The sequence below is a fragment of the Leopardus geoffroyi genome, chromosome A1 (assembly GCF_018350155.1).
Source record: "Leopardus geoffroyi isolate Oge1 chromosome A1, O.geoffroyi_Oge1_pat1.0, whole genome shotgun sequence".
NCBI lineage: Eukaryota > Metazoa > Chordata > Mammalia > Carnivora > Felidae > Leopardus > Leopardus geoffroyi.
Genome location: NC_059326.1, coordinates 223490738 through 223510759, shown reverse-complemented (window position 1 = coordinate 223510759; position 20022 = coordinate 223490738). Strand labels below are relative to the sequence as shown.

Below are 20022 nucleotides of genomic sequence, written 5' to 3'. Positions count from 1 at the left end.
TGAAAATGAAGAGCTGAGGGAAAATGTCAAGAGATCAATTTGGTGCAATCATCTCTCTGGACTTAAGCACTGTGGAATGATGTACAGTCAATTATTGAAGTGTCTCATTTTGAAGGGCCCATTAAATAGCATTTAATTATATCTGTTCAAAACATGAAGGAATTTTTAATGCAACATCCAAAACATCTAAAATTAGAATGAAAAATCTGTTTGAAACATTTGTATGCTCATAGAGAAACACTAAGAATGTCAGAACTTTCCAAATAAAGATTCCATTAACTCTCAAAAGGAATACTTCCCATTTAGTGGCTTATCTATTGCTAATCTCACCTCTAAATTCTTATTGACTATGTCTGCTCTAATTGTTGACATTGCAAACAACTTCTATTTACTCTTATTTAGCAAGATGGCTATAGCCCTGCAGGGGTCCCCTTTGAATTCACACACTTAATTACTTGCTTCTCTCCAGGGAAGGGTTATTCCTGAGAAAGGAGAGGGGAGAGAGTTTATTAAGTGGTGTCATAAACTAGACAGTAATATTATAGAAGGGACATGTATAAAAGGAAAGGCCAGAAGAAATACTGTTAAGAAAAAATTATCCCAAAATTGGAAATAAAACAAAGGAAAGACAACATATCCTTTAAATGCCACATTTAAATAAAGTGCTCAAAAATCATCCAAATATCTAGAATGGCTCTTTGCTTTTTGTACTATTTACTCCTCATTAAAGATCGATATTCTGTAAAGTTACATGATAACTTGTAGATTTTTTTTTGTCAGGTCAAATGCAAATGGCTCTATTAGAAAAGATACCATCAAAGGTTATGTCTTTTTTTTTTTTTTTTTGTCCTGAAGGACAACCCTCAGTTTCATATCTAAGCAAGAAATCTTATTTTAGTCCAATATTCAATTCTAATTGCTGATAAATACTCAGATCTTCAAGTGCTCTTTGAATCACGTTTATTATTCTGCTATATTCCTTACTGATGAGTTTAATCCAATTTTATACATACTCATTCCATATTTTTGGGTAGTCAAGATGGTCTATATCCTGGCAAGTAGATGAAAGTGACTATTTTTTTAAAATATTTTTTAACCTAAACTTCATAGTGAAACTAAGCTTTACTATTTTCTATATCTGAATTCAGGTAGTGCCATATACTAATGTGTGAATATTAAAAATTTCAATAATACACCATGATTATCCATGTTTGATCTCTCCTTAGTATGATCAAAATCATTTGTGCACCTCAGATTTGGTAAGTCTTATTTTACTCATCTTTAAGAAGATAATTGCATACTCAAAAACCATGTTCACACTTTTTTTTCTTTTTTGCTTCGCTTTTAAATCTGTTTTATTATTTCATTACTTTAAATCTGTTATATTACTTGAAAATACAAATATAGGAAAAAAAGAAAAGAAAATATAAGTATAGGGATATTCTATAAATTATATCCTCCATTGTTTATAACATTAAGATAAATGTACATTTAGCAATATATACATATAGTATATACCAACTTCTTGTTTGGATGTTTTATTTCAAAAGTTACATCAAAAAGTTTAATTTTCTGAGGATAATTAAAAGTAAATTATGTAAGGGGCACCTGGGTGGCTTGGTGCGTTAAACATCTGACTTCACCTCAGGTCATGATCTCACGGATCCTGGGTTCAAGCTCCGCATCTGGCTCTGAGCTGACAGCCCAGAACGTGAAGCCTACTTTGGATTCTGTCTCCCTCGCTCTCTGCCCATCCCCCACTTGTGCGCGCACGTGCTCTCTTTCTCTTTCTCTCTCTCTCTCTCAAAAATAAACATTAAAAAAAATCTAAAGTAAATTATGTAAGACAAAACAACCCATATACATATTTTAAAACTGTAGATATTCTGAATACTTTGTGAACTAGCACAGGTTGGATTATCGTTATACATGGTATTAGGTAGACATTATATTTTAAAATACAAAACACAAAGATTCATTTCCTGGGTTCATTTTGGTTGCAAAATAGTTTTGTTTTTAAACTCTCCGAGACCCTCTTGACAGCATGGCATCAATATATACTCATTGTGATATGAGTGAAGATTTTAAAACTTAGAAAGAAGCAATACAATTTTTTTCATTAATATGTGATCTCTGCCAGCTTAGAAATAATGCCCTAGGACAGTACCGGGACAGAAGATGCCTATGCAAGACTGAGTAACAGATTTCTACTATGTATCAGCCCTCCCTAGAAAAGGAAAGAGAGACATGTGAAATTTATCAGTTATGAAGATATTTGGGGATGCATTTTATTACCTTCATAAATATACAATTATACTTATATACCCTGAGTGCTTTCGAAATATAATAGGAGTAACATGCTATTGAATGCATTAATCCTATAAAAGAAAATGTGTGCTTGGGCTTTTCATGGCAGTTTAGCCTGTGAATACCAAAATGGGATCTATAAACATACCCTACTGGCCACATGCTCCAGATGGCCCAAAAGGCAGACTGTAGAACCCCAACCAAGACTTACAGAATTGCAGTCTGAAAACTACATAAAAGAAGCTCTTAAGATGAGTCCTATGAATGTCTGGAAGTTAATGTCTGGAGGCTGAAGTTTGGAGTCACTGGTTTTAAGGAATGCTAAAAACAATTACTGTTTGAAACTATTTTATTTGAAATTATTATTATTTGAAACTATTATTGAGATCAGGTTGTAGAAGATTCCACTAAACCATTACAGAAAAGTGTTCAAGGAACTTTAAAAAAAAAAGGCAGTTTATACTTTAAAACCAAGTTATGGGCCCTGAGGATCCCACACAATAATTACCTATTGATCATTTATCTCATTGATTTTATATTATTTGTCCTCTTAGGCACTTGTGATTTATTTGACTTCTAAACAGGACTTTTGCTCTTACGTTAGTTATTATTTAGAAAGTCATGATTGTTTTACCCAATATATTTTCAAAGCTATTTGTCTCTTCTTTCAGAATCACAGGGATCACACATCTAATGACAGGCATAGTTTATATATATGATATATATGTGTGTGTGTGTATATATATATATATATATATATACACACACACATAGATATATACGTATATGTCAAAACAAAGTATGTGTGTATATAAACATACACATATATATCTAATACCTTGTATATATATAAAAAGTCTATATACACACATTAATACATCTAATGACAGGCATATTTCATATACACTATATATATGTGTGTATATATATGTATAAATATATACACATACATATACATCTATATATATGTATACATACACAACATAACATATAGTATGTGTATGTGTGTGTGTATATATATATATATATATATACCTAATAGATTGTGTATGTGTATATATACATATACACGCACGTGTATATACACACATATATACATCTAATACTCTATATATGAAATGTGTGTAACACACATTAATACATCTAATGAGAGGCATAGCTTTTATATATATATATATATATATGTGTGTGTGTGTGTGTATGTGTATATATATACACATATATATACACACATATATATATATATATATATATACACATACACACACATATCTAGGTTATCATTTTATTCAAATTACTGTTTTGGAATTGGTCACTTTTATTTCACAATTTTATATCATTTTTAAAAAGTATTTTTTTTATAAATCCAATGTCATATCTACATATAAATACTATATTTTAAATTATTAACTAGGATTTGAAAATACCACATGAACTGGAATCTGAAAGTCAGAGGGTTTTAATGTAAGGCCACACATAATGTAGTTGAGTTTTTACTTCTAAATGCCAAAAAATAAGTCTCCAGGGGCGCCTGGGTGGCTCAGTCGGTTAAGCGTCCGACTTCAGCTCAGGTCATGATGTCGCGGTCCATGAGTTCGAGCCCCGCGTCGGGCTCTGGGCTGATGGCTCAGAGCCTGGAGCCTGCTTCCGATTCTGTGTCTGCCTCTCTCTCTGCCCCTCCCCCGTTCTTGCTCTGTCTCTTTCTGTCTCAAAAATAAATAAAAACGTTAAAAAAAAATTAAAAAAAATAAGTCTCCACTTTTAAATACATAGGAATAGAGTTTACAGAAGAAATGGACTTACTGTTTAAAATATTAAAATAATACTATTGCTTAGTATGTGCTATGTCATTATAATATATAATATTAAGCTATTCTTCATGTCATTTTTGTTTAAATTTCATTTTACTTTCTGAAACATGACTTAAGGAATAATTTGTTCTGTGTGTTTTATAGTCCATAAAGTGTTTATTTCTTTTCAATGTGTGATTATTTTTATGTACAGTAAAGCATGGGTTGTCAGCTGAATATGTTGAAACGTATAATCTTTAAACATTTTATAGAGAATTCTACAAATAGCCTATCGTTTTCTGTATATTTTCAACTGACAGTCAATGGGAAGTTAAAACGATAGCTACAGTGGGAGCCTACATTCTACTAAAAAGTCTGAAAATAAATTCTGCAGCAAGGTTGTCTGCTTCAGATCGTCCTTTGCTATAAATGACTGTTAACAAAATTGTTTTTCCCTAAACCATTGATGATGTTGGCAGTGAAACCTCCGAGGTAAACTCAAGACCTATTAATGGAACAGACTGAGCACAATGAAGGAAGAAAACAGTCCTGAAAGAAAGTAAAAATCTAGAAAACTTATTCAATACTGCCTAACAGAGCAACTACTGTTTCCCTTGAGGTTAGTTCCTATTTTAACTTGAAACGTATTATTTTGTTCCTTACCAATAGGAATTCCTACGCAAAATATTAAAATCATAAAAAATAAACATAATATCCAAACAGGAATATGTATATAGCATATCTTTATCCTTATATATGTATAACAGGTACATAATACTTGTAAAAAATGGTAAAGGAGGGGCGCCTGTGGCTCAGTCGGTTGAACGTCTGACTTTGGCTCAGGTCATGATCTCGCAGTTCTTGAGTTCAAGACCCACGTCGGGCTCTGTGCTGACAGCTCAGAGCCTGGAGTTTGCTTCCGATTCTGTGTCTCCCTCTCTCTCTGCCCCTTCCCTGCTCACACGCTGTCTCTCTCTGTCTCTCAAAAATGAATAAATGTTAAAATTTTTTTAAATGGTAAAGGAATAACAAATACTCTAAACAATTCACATAATTTTGGATACACCTATAATAACTTGTATCCATGTGAGTAATTATCAATGTTCTTTTGTTATTTCATTGGCATTTGAAAGGAAATGATTTTTTCAAGCAACTTCCAGTAAAAAGATTAACTTTCTTTTAATTAAAAACACATTTTTCTATGTTTATTTTTGAGAGAGAAGGAAAGAGAGAGTGTGTGAGTAGGGATTGGGAGGAGCAGAGGGAGAGGGAGACACAGAACCCAAAGCAGGCTCCAGGCTCTGAGCTGTCAGCACAGAGCCCAATGAGGGGCTCGAACCCATGGACCACTAGATCATGACCTGAGCTGGAGTCGGGGGCTTAACCAACTGAGCCACCTGGGTGTCCTAGGTTTCACTTTTTTTTTTTTTTTTTCTTTTTTGAACAGTCCAGCCAATCTACCCTCCCTTCTTCTCTCCCCTTCCTTGCTCTGGATTCATTTATTATTGTTATTATTGTTATTACTATTATTATATTATTAATATTGCTATTGTTATCATTAGCACTAATGCAGCTCAATTTAACCAAATATAGGACAACAATGCCATTAAATCACATCATCTACAGACAACTGACCATTGAAAGCAAAGTGGGAAGGGGACAGCTTGCAGTTGCTGCCACATATTATCAAGATGATATATCAACATTTATTATTGACATTATCAACATATCATCAACATTTTTTTTTTGCTGTGTCATTTTGAGATGTGGTAGCAGTTCAATTAAATAATAAAGTATCACTAAAGAGCTATAAATTTATACTACATTTTTGCCCTACTTTCTACAGTATTACAGGTAAACAGAGAAGATGTAGTGATTATAATTCAAGTGGTAACATGAATGAACTCTGGTGCTAGAATACCTCAGCTCAAATTCTAGTTCTATCCCTGGGAGATGCCAAAGTGGCTTAATTTCCAATCCCTTCATCTTCACTTGTAAAAGTTTATAAAAATAGCACGTTCTTCAGAAGGTTGTTGCGAACATGAAATCTGTATGGCATCCAGTTCATTTTATTTATTTTTTTATTTTTTTAATATTTTTTAATGTTTTTATTCATTTTTGAGACAGAGAGAGAGAGAGAGAGCAAGCGAGCGAGCGAGCTGAGGAGAGGGAGAGGGAGACACAGAATCCAAAGCAGGCTCCAAACTCCGAGCTGTCAGCACAGAGCCTGATGCGGGGTTTGAACCCACGAACTGCGAGATCATGACCTGAGCCAAAGTCGGACACTTAACCAACTGAGCCACTCAGGTGCCCCAACATCCAGTTCATTTGAAACCCTGTTGAAGTATTAGTATTGTATCAAGCCAAGTAGAGCTGCATATGGCATGTTGCTTAAAAAGGGGCAGTAAACCTGTAATGTGCTTTCATATGAGTCCAAGAAGGATAGAAAATTGGCATCATTATTGATCTTAACTAGATTAAATAAAAAAATAAATAAATATAACATATTAGGTTATATTAGAGGAAAACGTATCAGTTAAGAAACAAAGTTTGTTGTTTATGTCTTAATTGCCAAAGAGCATACAAAGAACCAGAGTTCTGGCATTAGAATGCCTGAATCCTATCTTTTACTGACTAGCTGTGATATCTTAGTTAATATTTTTGCATCGCCTCTGTATATGTACCCACGAAATGGAACTCGAGCTGAAATTTTATTCACAGACGTACTGGGAGTTAATCCATGTCAAACAAATCTAGCAAAGCCTGAGGTGCAGTGAAGGGTCCACAAAAGAGGAACTCTATGACCTGTGTCATTATTAGTAGCAATAAGTAATTTCATGTTATTTTATGTCATCTTCAAAAGCGTTTCCCACTAATTCCGGAAGGTACTAAAAGCACCATGGGGCAGGTGAGGAAAATATGTACCAGAGAGACAAAACCATAACTGATTCAACTGGGATTTGAACTTCAGTGTATCCTCCGTCTAGTACATGAGTAGATCTCAGTGGTGTTCAGGAAATCACGGGGGTGCTGGAGATTCCATCAAGGGATCTAGGGGACCAAAACTATTTTCTTAACACTGCTAAGTTGTTATGTTCCTTTTTCACTTCATTCCCTCTGTAGTGCACAGTGGAGTCTTCCAGAGACTCTAAGACAGGTGCTACTGCAACAAACCGAAAGCATAAAAACAAGTGTGCAATGATTGCCCTCAACTAAGTCAGACATTGAAGAGAGCTGCAAAAATGTACAACAATGCTATTTTTCTATTTTTTTTGTTTTTGAAAATACAGTTTTTCATAAAAATCGGCATGCAAATATGCAATGAGTTACTATTTTAGGGAAATAGATACTTCTTTATTCTTACTTTTAGTTTCTTACATGGACAATATTCATACATACAATCCATATAAACAAAAGCTCTGGAGGTATCAATAAACTTAAGATTGGGTGAGAACAAAACTCTTGAGAGTCACTGTAACTGTTCACTTTATTTCAATCACCCACAGAAGTAGCAAGCACAACACGTATCTCAACTCATTCTTCTCAATCCTATGTCTCTTCTTGGAATAAAACAGACAGACACCTGGGTGGCTCAGTCAGTTGAGCGTGGGGCTCTTGATTTTGGCTCAGGTCACGGTCCCAAGGTCTTGAGATTGAGCCCTGCCTTGGACTCCACACTGGGCATAGAGCCTGCTTGAGATTCTCTCCCTCCCACTCTCTTTCTTCCCCCTCTCAAAAAAACATAAAAAGATTAAACAAAACAAATACACCAAAACTGTTTAACTCACATGTCTTAGTTGAAGCATCTTTAATTATCAAACTACTCAATCCTCATTACTTAAGACTGGGCCCAAAACAGGAACCTGGATCAAATTAGCTAATGTTATTCTCTCCTAAAAATTTAGAATTTAGATTCTGACTGATAAAGTATATTAGATGACTACAGGCGCATAGCATGAAAATTCACCTAGGACATGATCTAGCATGCATGGTATGGTCAACTAAAGCCACACAAAAACACTAAACTCTTTTTTTTTTATTTTTTTAATGTTTATTTGAGAGAGAGAGAGAGAGAGAGAGAGAGAGAGAGAGAGAGAGAGAGAGATGGAGTGTATGTAGAGGAGGGGCAGAGGGAGAGGGAGACACAGACACTGAAGCAGGCTCCAGACTCCGAGTTGTCAGCACAGAGCCCGACGCGGGGCTCGACTCATGGACCATGAGATCATGACCTGAGCCGAAGTCAGACGCTCAACCGACTGAGCCACCCAGGCGCCCCACGAACACTAAATTCTTATGCAGAAGTGGAGATAACATGAGTAAGCAAAGAAAGCTAGTGGTCAAAAGAATCAAGATCATGGAGACGAAATGGAGAGAGAGACTAATGTAAGAGGCAATACTTCCAGCTGCTATACAGGAAGCAGCAATTTTATTTACTAAGTAAAATTTTTATTACTAAATCAAGTCATCAGTCACCTCCCATATAAAGCGTATATTTTAACTTTTATTTTGATAGATTGCCTCGGCTGTACACAAACTTGAAATAATTAAATGATCTGAGATGTTATCTTTTGTGCGTAGCTTTTTTGGCTATATATATATATATTTATATATATAACATATATATAAATACACATATGACATATATATTATATATGAGATATATATTATACATATGAGGGATATATTATATATGTGGGATATATATATTACATATATGTATATATATGAGATTTATTTATGCCAATAATGCATATCACTAGTTTGACTTTTCAATGCTATATGGTATTGCCTTGTAGAATGTAACAATATGTGCTTATGCATATTACTGTTGATGCAAATTTCATTGTGTCTAGTTGGTGACTATGATAAAGAGTAGGTTAGAAGGAAACATACCTCAACATAATGAAGGCCATATTTGAAAAACCCAGGACTAATACCATTATCATCTTCAATGGGGAAAAACTGAGAGAGCATTTTCTATAAAGTCAGGAACAAGACAGGGCTGTCCACTCTCACCATTTAATATAGTACTATAAATCCTAGCCACAGCAATAGGACAATAAAAAGAAATAAAAGGCATCCAAATCAGCAAGGAAGGAGTCAAATTTACACTATTCACAGGCAACATGATACTCTATACACTAGTAATGAAGCAGCAAAGACACTGAAAGGCATCAATCCCATTTACAATTGCATCAGAAACCATAAGATACCTAGGAATAAACCTACCCCAAAAGATCAAAGACCTGTATTCTGAAAACTATAAAACACTGATGGTTGGAAGAACAAATATTGTTAAAATATCTATACTACCCAAAGCAATCTACACATTTAATGCAATCCCTTTCAAAACACCAACAGCATTTTTCACAGAACTAGAACAAATAATCCTAAAATTTGTATGGAACCACAAAAGGCCCCAAAGAGCCAAAGTAACCTTGAAAAAGAAAAGTGAATCTGGAGACATCACAATTCTGTACTTCAGTTTATATTATAAAGCTATAGTGATCAAAATTGTATAGTACTAACACAGAAATAGACACATAGATCAATTGAACAGAAAATACAAAAAGTAACCCATGACTATTTGGTCAATTAATCTTCAACAAAGCAGAAAATAATGTCCAGTGAGAGAAAGACTGTCTCTTCAACCAACGGTGTTGAGAAAACTGGACAGCAACATGCAAAAGAATGAAATCAGACAACTTTCTTACACCAAACACAAAAATAAATTTAAAATGGGTTAAAGACATAAATGTGACATTTAAAATCATAAAAATTCTAGAGGAAAAACACAGGCAGTAACCTCTTTGACATTGGCCATAGCAACTTCTTTCTAGATATGCCTCTGGATGCAAAGGAAACAAACTTAGATATAAACTACTGAGACTTCATCAACATAAAAAGCTTTTGCCCATTGAAGGAAACAATCAGCAAAACTAAAAGGCAACCTACAGAATGGGAGAAGATATTTATAAATGACACATCTGATAAAGGATTAATATTCAAAATAAAGAACTTACCAAACTCAACACGCCCCTCCCCCCAAAAAAATAATCCGATCAGAAAATGTAAAGAAGACATGAACAGGCATATCTCCAAAGACATATACATGGCAAAAAGATACATGAAAAGATGCTCAACATCATTCATCATCAGGGAAATACAAATCAAAATTACAATGAGATACCACCTCACACCTCTCACAATGGCTAAAATCAAAAACACGAACAACAGTTGTTGGCATGGATGTGGAGAAAGGGGAAATTTCTTGTACTGTTATTGAGAATCCAAATTGGTGCAGCCTCTCTGGCAGACAGTATGGAAATTCCTCAGAAAGTTAAAAATACAGCTACCCTAGATCCAGAAATTGAATTACTAGATATTTACTCAAAGAATATAAAAGTACTAATTCAAAGTGGTGCATGCACCCAGATGTTTATACTAGCATTATTTACAGTAGTCAAGTTATGAAAAAAGCCTAACTGTCCAATATAATATTATATATGATATAATTATATACTGATATTATATATATGTGTATAACTTAGACATAAAAAAGAATACAATCTTTGCCATTTACAAAAATGTGGATGGAGCTAGAATATTATGCTAAGCAAAATAAGTTATTCAGAGAAAGGCAAATGCCACATGATTTCACTCATATGTAGAATTTAAGAAACAAAACAAGCTAGCAAAGGGGAAAAAAAGAGAGAACTGATAGTCGCCAGAGGGGAAATTGGTGGGGGATGGGTTAAATAGGTCATCAGGATTAAGGAGTGCACATGCTGTGATGGGCATTGGGGGTTGTATGGAAGTGTTGAATCATTATATTGTACTGCTGAAACTAACATTACACTTTATGTTAACTAACTGGAATTTAAATAAAAACTTTAAAAAAAAAGTGCTAAGAAATAAAAGCAGATTTACCTGTCAAAAAAAATAGTACCATAATGAATCAAACAGCATATAAAAAGAGCAAAATTGAGTTGGTTTAAGTTTGAAACTCAAGACATTTCAAAATGTTTATAGAATATAGGAGAAAATTTTCATGTGTCTCAATAGATAAGAAAAAATATTAGATAAAATTTATCAACTAAGAAAATTCTTAGAAAACTGTATAAGAACATTTACTTTACTAGATAGTTTAAAGCAAACAAATACTTATTGGTACAATAATAAAATCATTTCTATATTTGTCAGAATCCTCCAGAAAAATAGAACCAACAGGATAGATGGATGGGTGGACACAAAGACAGACAGACATATAGGTAGATAGGTAGATGCCAAAGAGATAGAGAGATAGAAAGATAGATAATAGATAGGTAGATAGATGATAGATAAATAGATGGGTAGATGGAAAAATAGATAATAGATGATAGATAGAAAGATAGATGATATAGATAGATAGATAGATAGATAGATAGATAGATAGATAGACAGACAGACTTATTATGGGAATTGGCTCACACAAATATGGAGGATGAGATTTACAATAATATGCTCTCTGCAAGTGGAGAACCAGGATAGTTATTGGTATAATTCAGTGTAAGTCCAAAGACCTGATAATCAAGAGAGATACCAGTGTAAGTTCTGGAGTCCAAGGGCTGGAGAACTAGGATTTCCAATGTTAGAGGGCAGGAGAACGTCCCAGTTCAAAAGAAGCGCAAATTCATAGGTCTTTCACTTTTTAAATCCTATTCCGGCTCGCAAATGATTAGATGTTGTTCACCTATATTGGTGAGGGCAGATCTTCTTTATTCAATCTACCGAATCAAATGCTAATATCTTTCAGAAACAACCCCACAGCCACACTCAGAATTATTTTACCAGTCTATCTGACACACAGAATTAAATATTATAAGTCTTTGAGAAATCAAGAGCAAGTCAAGCATGTCTTATCAGCATTTCTATTTAATGTTGTACAAGAAGTTCCTGTCAGAGAAAATGCAATGTGAGTGTCAGGAATGGCGGGAAAAAAAAAATGTCACTGAAGGGAGGATGACTACATACATAAGCAATTCAGAAAAATCTACGGATAATTAAAATGATTAATTTTAACATATTTGCTGGTACTCTACCAAAATATAAACACTAACTTTATTTGTACACAACAGTTAAAAGTTAAAAATTTTAAATTAAAGAAATACTATTTATATGTTCGTCAGAGACCTTAAATACTTAAGAGTATACCTAATATAAGGTACGTAAGGCTTCTAAACACCACGTCTAAACACATTGCTGAAAGAAAACAAAGATATAAATAAGAGATACCATGCTCAAGGATCACAAGGTTGTGAATATGACAATTCTTTCAAAATAGATCCATAGGTTCAGTGGAATGCTCATTAAAGAAAAAAATACGGCAGTGTGTGTGCATATATGTTTGTTTAAATTGACAAACTGAATATAAATTTTATCCAAAAAATGTAAACATCCAACGTCAGGCAGCCAAAGTAATGTTGAAAAGGAAAAACAAACCTAGAGGTATCACAATGCTGGACTTCAAACTGTATTATAAAGCTATAATCATCAAAACACTGTGATACTGGCACAAAAACAGATAGATCAATGGAACAGAATAAAGAACCCAGAAATGGACTCACAGATATATGATCAACTAAGCTTCAACAGTGGGAAAGAATATCCCACAACAAGGAAAAAGACAGTCTCTTCAGCAAATGGTGCTGGGAAACCTGGACAGCAAAATGCAGAAAAATGAACCTGGACCACTTTCTTATACCATACACAAAAATAAACTCAAAATGGATGAAAGACCTAAATGTAAGACAGTTTTCTCTCCTAGAGGAGAAAACAGGCAACGACCTCTTTGACTTTGCCTGCAGCAACTTCTTACTAGACGGGTCTCTGGAGGCAAGGGAAACAAAAGCAAAAATGAACTATTGGGACCTCATCCACATAACATGCTTCCATATAGCAATGGAAACAATCAGCAAAACTAAAAGACAAGCAAGCAATGGAATTGGAGAAGATGTTTGCAAATAACATACTGGATAAAGGGTTAGTATCCAAGTCTATAAAAAATTTAACAAACTCAACACCCAAAATACAAATAATCCAGTGCAGAAATGGGGAAAAGACATGAACACTTTTCCAAAGAAGACATCTCAGATGGCTATCAGACATATGAAAAGATGCTCAAAACCACTCATCATCAGAGAAATACAAATAAAAACCACCATGAGATACCACCCCACATCTACCAGAATGGCTGAAATGAACAACTCAGGAAAGAGCAGATGTCAGCAAGGATGCAGAAAAAAGTGGAGCACATTTACACTCTTGGTGGGAATGTAAACTGGTTCAGCCATTCTGGAGAACAGTATGTAGCTTCCCCCCCCCCCAAAATTAAAAATAGAGCTACCCTATGACCCAGCAATTGCACTACTAGGCATTTATCCAAAGAATACAAAAGTGCTGATTCAAAGGGGCACATGTACCCTAATGGTTAGCAGCCCTATCAACAATAGCTAAACTATGAAAAGGGCCCAAATATCCAATTACTGATGAGTGGGTAAGGAAGTGGAATACGCATGCATATACACACACACACACACACACACACACACACACACACACACACACAATGGAATATTACTTGGTGATCAAAAAGAATGAAATTTTGCCATTTGCAACAACGTGGATGGAATTAGGATGTACTATGCTAAAAAAGTCAGAGAAAGACAAGTATCATATGATTTCACTTTATGTGGAATTCAAGAAACAAACAGAAGAACATAGGGGAATGGAAAAATAAGATAAAACACAGAAGGAGCCAAACAAGAGACTCTTAAATACAGAAAACAAACTGAGGGTTGCTGGAGAGATGTTGGGGGGGGGGGGCTAAATGGGTGATTGGCATTAAGGAGGGCACTTGTTGGGATTAGCATTGGGTGTTATGTGTAAGTAATGAAACACTAAAATCTACCCCTGAAACCATTATTACACTATATGTTAACTAACTTGGATTTAAATAAAATTAAAAAAATCCAAAGATAGCAAAGATAATCATAAAGAAAATGTGGTTTGAGGACTAGTACTATTTGATACAAAGATAATTATAATGCTACATAGTAAAACAATGAATTTTGTGACATAGATTCAAGAATAAATAGCACAATGGAACAGAACTGAGACCAGAATCATTTCACAAATATACTACCATCTGACTTATGACAGAGGTGGTATCCATGCCATGTACTGATGTAAGCCTGATCATTTACTAAATGGTTCTCAACTAAAACTACATTTCACAAGAAAGCAAACCTTGACTCTCACCTCATATATTATAAAAAATATGTAAGTTCTTTCTGAATGAATTGTAGATATAAATGTGCATGTTAAATCAATACATTGGGGAGTATCAACATGATTTGTTCTTGAATAGACACAGAGGAAACTGATAAGGAAAATATTAGATATCTATATATAATATCTATCATATCTATATATATATCATATATGTATGATATCATATCTATATATAGATATGATAGATATAATATCTATCATATATATTGATATATGTATGATATATCTATATATAGATATGATAGATATAATATCTATCATATATATCGATATGATATACAGATATATATCATATATATATGATGATCATATCAGAATATATAAAGAAATGTTAAATCTGATAGAAAGATATCCACATTGCAGAAGTGGAAGTATTTTCAACCATTTAACTCCTAGCTATATAGGTATGTATCACAGAAATAATTTCTATATGTATATGCATCCAAAGACAAGTACATATGTGTTTATTTATTTATTTAAATTCCAGTTAGTTAACATAGAAGGTAATATTGGTTTCAGCAGTACAATATAGTATTTCAACACTTCCATACAATCCCCAGTGCTCATCACAGCACACACACTCCTTAATCCTGATCACCTATTTAACCCACCCCCCTACCAACTTCCCCTCTGGTAACCATCAATTTGTTCTCCAAAGTTAGGAGTCTGGTTCTTGGTTTGCCTCTCTTTCTTTTCTATGCTCACCTCTTAATTCCACATATGAGTGAAATCATATAGTATTTGTCTTTCTTTGACTAACTTACTTCACTTAGCATGAGCCAAATTTTCATAATCTGACTATTGGAGATAAAGCGGCTATAAATATCAGGGTGCATGCATCCTTTTGAATTTCTGTATTTCTGTATTCTTTGAGTAATTACTCAGTAGTGCAATTGCTTGATCTTAGGGTAGTTCTATTTTTAACTTTCTTTTTTTTTTTTTTTAATTTTTTAATGTTTATTTATTTTTGAGAGTGAGACACAGAGCATGAACAGGGAAGGGGCAGAGAGAGGGAGACACAGATCCAAAGCAGGCTCCAGGCTCTGAGCTGTCAGCACAGAGCCCCACACGGGGCTTGAACTCATTATGAGATCATGTTCTGAGCCAAGGTCTGATGCTTAACCGATTGAGCCAACCAGGTGCCCCTATTTTTTACTTTCTGAGACCGTTCCATTCTGTCCTCCAGAGTGACTGCACCAATTTACATTCCCACCAACAGGGCAAGAAAATTCCCCTTTTTCCACATCCTCACCAGCACCTGTTTCTTGTATTGTTGATTTTAGCCATTCTGAGTGCTGTGTGGTGATATCTCATTATAGTTTTGATTTGTATTTTCCTAATGATGAGTGATATTGAGCATCTTTTCATGTGTCTATTGGCATCATAAATGTCTTCTTTGGAGAAATATCCACTCATGTCTTCTGTCCATTTTTAATTGGATTATTTGATTTTTAAGTGTTAACTGTATATGTTCTTTATCTATTTTGGATACTAACCCTTTACCAGATATTTCATTTGCAAATGTCTTCTCCCATTCTGTAGATTGCCTTTTAGTCTTGTTGATTGTTTCCTTCGCTGGGCAGAAGCTCTTAATTTTGATAAAGTCTCAATAGTTTGCTTCCCTTGCCTCCAGAGGCATATCTAGAAAGAAGTTGCTATGGCTGGTATCTCAGAGGTTACTACCTGTGTTCTCCTCTTGGATTTTTATGGTTTCAAGTTCAAGTGCTTTTTAGTACCACATTTAGGCATTGTGGTACTATTTTTATGAGTTTTGCATTTATGTTTAGAGACTGGAATTTGGTTTCCTTCTGTTGTAGTATTACATGCTATCAATAAGCTGTTCTTATTTTCCCCCTTCTAGGAAAATTTATCTAAAATGCTGTTATTTCCAATTTAAATGTTTGGAAAAATTCATAACTGATACAAGCAGGCCTGAAGTTTCTGTTTGTTAGTTTTGTTTTCTTTTGTTTTGTCTATGGGTTTTTTTGGTGGAGGGGGAGAGTAAGTTTCATGATACCTGACTCTTCAAGTAAAACAGTATCTGGGAACAAAGAGATAAAGCCTTATAAAAATCAATAGAAATTGCTGTTAACAGATCATGTGGTCACATGTTACTGTGATTTTAAAGTGTACATATAAACCACAGAATCTAATAAAAAGCAATGTGAGAGGTCAGACTGTGTGTGTGTGTTTGTATCAGAATATTATATGTATTATTAGATATATGTAGACATTTAGAATACAAAACCAAAAAAAAAAACATTTGCAATACAATATAGTTATTAGCAAAAAAGAGATTTCAAAATATGAATCACAGTATTAGTTTCCAGTTACTGCTGTAACAAATTACCACAAGCTTGGTGGTTTAGGACAACACAAATTCATTATTTTACAGTTTTGCTGGAGTTCACAAGTTCAGAATTAGTCTTAAAAACTAAAATCTATTGGCCATGTTGTGTTCCTTCTATATTCTGAGGTAAATCTGTTTCCTTGTTATTTCCAGATTCTAGAGGTGCCTGCATCCTTTGGCCTGTGACCTCTCCTCCATCTCAATCTTTCTTTGTACTGTCACATGTTTCTTCTTTCCAGCTCTGACCCTCCCACTTCCCTTTTACATGTACACTTGTAATCACATTAGGGAATCTGGGTAATCCAGGATATTCTCCCCATCTTAAAATCCTGAAACACACCTCTAACGTCCTTTTTACTTTTTAAAATAATGTATTTACACATTCTGAAAGTTAGAATTGGAAACCACTGGGGAGAAATCATTCAGCCTACTTCGATGAGTTTGCTGAACATATAAAATGTTCAGTGGCTTAAATTTCAGTCCCAAGAGCATTTACTTGGGGGAAATAACATAACTTTGACACCACACAGAAAATATGGCCATCTCATTAATCAAACTCAGGATAGTATTAGTCCAGAACAGTAATTTATGTGCTTGCAATAATTTATCCTAAGTAACTACTACACTCCCGTGTTATAGATGGACCTACATAGGAAACAAATTTAATCATAGTTTCTGTATGAGTATGGAATCAGAAAAGATTTCATTATATAACAGAAAGTTTACTTTCTATATATAGTGAACCATCCATTTCTACAACAGTAAATAACATTTCTATGACTACAATATCTAGGGTTCATTACCAAAGATTCTTACTTGCTTGTGTATTTTTAATATGGGCATTGACAACTTCTGGCTTTGGTGTTTGCTGTATGATTCCATTTTACCAATCCCTTTTGTAAATAATAGGCTAGTAGAAACAAGCATATTGAAGACTAAGAACCCTTCTATATTCCTAAAGTGATAGTACATCTCTGCTCTAAAATGTGCTGATTTTATAGTTTAACTTTCTAATGGCAATAAAATTTCATTCATTTTAGAATTCTCAGCTGGAGTTGCAGAGGAATGAGGGTAGGTCTGAGGTGCAGTGGGAAACTTTACTGAACCCCAAGTTCATGACCATGATCATGATCATGATCCTGACTTATGAAAAACAGTTGGGAGAACAGAGATATTAAATGTGGATTAGTGTTGGTTCTGAGATAATATTGTGCATCTAAATGAAAAATTCTCACACTTAAAGAATGTAATTTTTGACTCAGTATAAGGAAGAACTCAGGAAGCAACTATTCTAGCCCAAATTGATCAACTTTCCCTCAGAGATAATTAAGTACCCTGTAATTAACAGCCCTCCAACATTAAGTGGGTTATATCTGGCATAAGGATAAGAGAGAAGATTCTAGCATCCAAATGGTACAAGGTCTCTATAACCTTTGAATTTATCCCAAAGAAGAGATTCTCTGTTTTCATAATAGAAGCATCATCTTTAGAAAAGATACAGACTCTAGCCTGGGCAGATCTGATCTCCCTGTTACATTTAAACTTGCTTTCTAACTGACTCACACATTCACCAAGAGAATGGAATGAAATTACTTATTTCATTTTTAAAAGTGTTTCCTAGGAGCAAAGGAGGAGAGAGGGACTCTTAGTAAAATGAAAGACAAAGTGAAGACTTACCACAGGTAAAATGCCTTCAAGGACATTGTCCAGCCAACATTTTATTTGGTTGTATTTCTAGCTAACTTCTCTTTTCTCTTAGTCCCAGCACTTTGTGAGAAATGAAGATGAGCTGCTGGTGCATGACTGGGTGGTTATTAGAAAGGATAAGGTAAAACAAAAACTAGATTTAATTTGCACACTTGATAGGATAACCAATGCTATAAATAACATGGAATTAATACTATGCAAAACAAGTTAGAAGACACTGTCTGATTAGCTAAAATAGTCATAAAGCTACAATTCTGCTTGCGTAGGTATACAAAGGATGAGAGTACCTTTAAAATCTTATGGTTAATATTAGTTTAACTTAGTAGGAAAATTAATACTGTAATATATAGTACCCCCTACTTTCTGACATATTAAAATAATAAGTAATAAAATATAATTTTAGTTTTTCCTGATGAGAAGAATTTGGAAACAAGCATTGTGTAGGGCAAGTCTTTGTTGTTACCCTTATATAATGATCAATTATATTGTCTAAAATTCTTAAAATTAGGATTGGGCATTTGAGCTACGATATAGTCATTGTTGATCTGTGACCCCCATGAGTCTTGCCTCTTAATATTGATGTTCCTGTTTAGTCCCCTGTGACACTGAGTAAAAGCCAAGCTTTATAACCTATGAGGATATTGTAGAAATCATGGAGTTTGACTTTCAAGAAGGCTTCTGTCTTGTGTTCTTTTGGATTGTTCCTTCTTGGAGAAGCCAGCTACCAAATCATATGGACACTCACGCCCAGATAGGAAGAAACTGAGGGCTTTCAACCACCAGGTAAGTGGTTTCAGATATAGACAAGATTTCAGAAGACAGAAGCCAATGTCCCCATTCTTTGAAGGTAACCTCATAAGAGAACCTGAGCAAAAACATCCAATTTAGCTACTGATTTCTTGACACATAAAAATTATGTGAAATATTAAATAGTTATTTTTTAAGCTGTTGAGTTTTGGAGTTATTTGTTATGCACTGATAAGTAACTAATACAATATTATAAAATATATTTGTATAAACATGCAAATATTTATATAAATCATGTTAATCAGCACACTGAATCAGTATCATAGTGAAAAATTCTTCAGCTTTGGCAAATATCCACACTATTCCTAGACATAGCACATTACTAACTCTCACAGGGGAACTTTAAAAAGAAAGGACCAAACTATATATTCATGTCCACACAGACTGACATAATAATGACTTTAAAAAGTACCCCTAGTTTATAGAGGCACCTGGGTAGCTCAGTCGGTTAAGCATTTGACTTCCACTCAGGTCATGATCTTGTGGTCTGTGGGTTTGAGCCCCATGTCAGGTTCTGTGCTGACATCTCAGAGCCTGGAGCCTGCTTCAGATTCTGCGCCTCCCTCTTTCTCTGCCCCTCTCCTGTTCATGCTCTGTCTCTCTCTGTCTCTCATAAAAATGGATGTTAAAAAAAAATTGTAACGAAAGGATACCTAGTTTATAAGTAAAGGCCATTCATACGTAGCTACAGATATATACATGTGGTAATTTAAGCTTCACATTACAACA

General features: G+C 34.3%; 1 protein-coding gene and 1 long non-coding RNA gene across 9 annotated transcripts in view; one reads left to right on the top strand and one right to left on the bottom strand.

Moving 5' to 3' along the window:
* CDH18 (cadherin 18) overlaps positions 1 to 20022 on the bottom strand; it is a 1006396-nt gene that overhangs the window by 388159 nt on the left and 598215 nt on the right. The window lies entirely within an intron of this gene.
* Positions 1 to 20022, top strand: part of LOC123578567 — a 31647-nt gene that overhangs the window by 3852 nt on the left and 7773 nt on the right. Inside the window, exons 3-4 of one of the 2 annotated variants that reach the window (XR_006702415.1) lie at positions 1227 to 1259; positions 4577 to 4716. This is a non-coding gene — a long non-coding RNA (uncharacterized LOC123578567). The remainder of the gene's footprint in view (positions 1 to 1226; positions 1260 to 4576; positions 4717 to 20022) is intronic. The other variant, XR_006702409.1, reaches the window with a different exon arrangement.